Consider the following 808-nt stretch of genomic DNA (forward strand, 5'->3'; position numbering starts at 1 on the left):
AACATGTCTTACTGGTCATACTACTGACAAATGTTGACATCATAAAACGTGCAGAGTGTTCAGGAATGTGTGCAGAAGTCATTTTTATTTATTGGATGTGACTGTTTCCATTTTGTAGTGATAACTAGGATTTTTAAAATGTCTTCTACATTATACCTAAAATGTATGCCTGTGTAGCTATGACATATGTTTTCCAGTAGTCAGTCCTTTACTGTAGTAGTGAGTCCTTTACATCCTGTTTTTACATTCTGTTTTACCACCTGCCTCCTCAGTCCTGTATCTCTCCTCCTCAACCCTAGGGGGCGATCACGGTCAGGTGCAGAACAGGCCAGGCCATGGCTCCTCTGTCTCTAAGCCTCCTCTCATAGCTCCTGCTCCTCTCCATGGCTCAGTACATTAGGTATCCCGCTGGGCATGGCTCTCATTGCGTAACTGATAAGTGAGCTTTGTCTGGAGGAAAAGTAGCTGAAAAGTTGGCAAAAGTTTTTCGTAGCCAGCTGTCATCATGCTGATCAAGGAGGAGTGTGCAATGTAACCCACTTTCATCCCCCCATTACGTCTGAATGAAAGATGTTGGTGCCCTCCGTTTTGTACACAATACCTGAGCTCAGAAAGAGTGCCTCAACACTGACATCAGGAATTACAGAAATATAGAATGTCCAAAAATGATATGAATTCTTAACGGCGTCACTCCTGTCTTTATACAGCATATCTCGGCTAAAATTACAGTTATAAAGCTTTTGAGACTAAATCGTCTGTGGCTTTAAAAAAAAAATGATGTCCCATTTTTTTCTCTCACTCATTACAA

Source organism: Salvelinus sp. IW2-2015, unplaced genomic scaffold (genome assembly GCF_002910315.2).
Source record: "Salvelinus sp. IW2-2015 unplaced genomic scaffold, ASM291031v2 Un_scaffold1216, whole genome shotgun sequence".
Taxonomy (NCBI): domain Eukaryota; kingdom Metazoa; phylum Chordata; class Actinopteri; order Salmoniformes; family Salmonidae; genus Salvelinus; species Salvelinus sp. IW2-2015.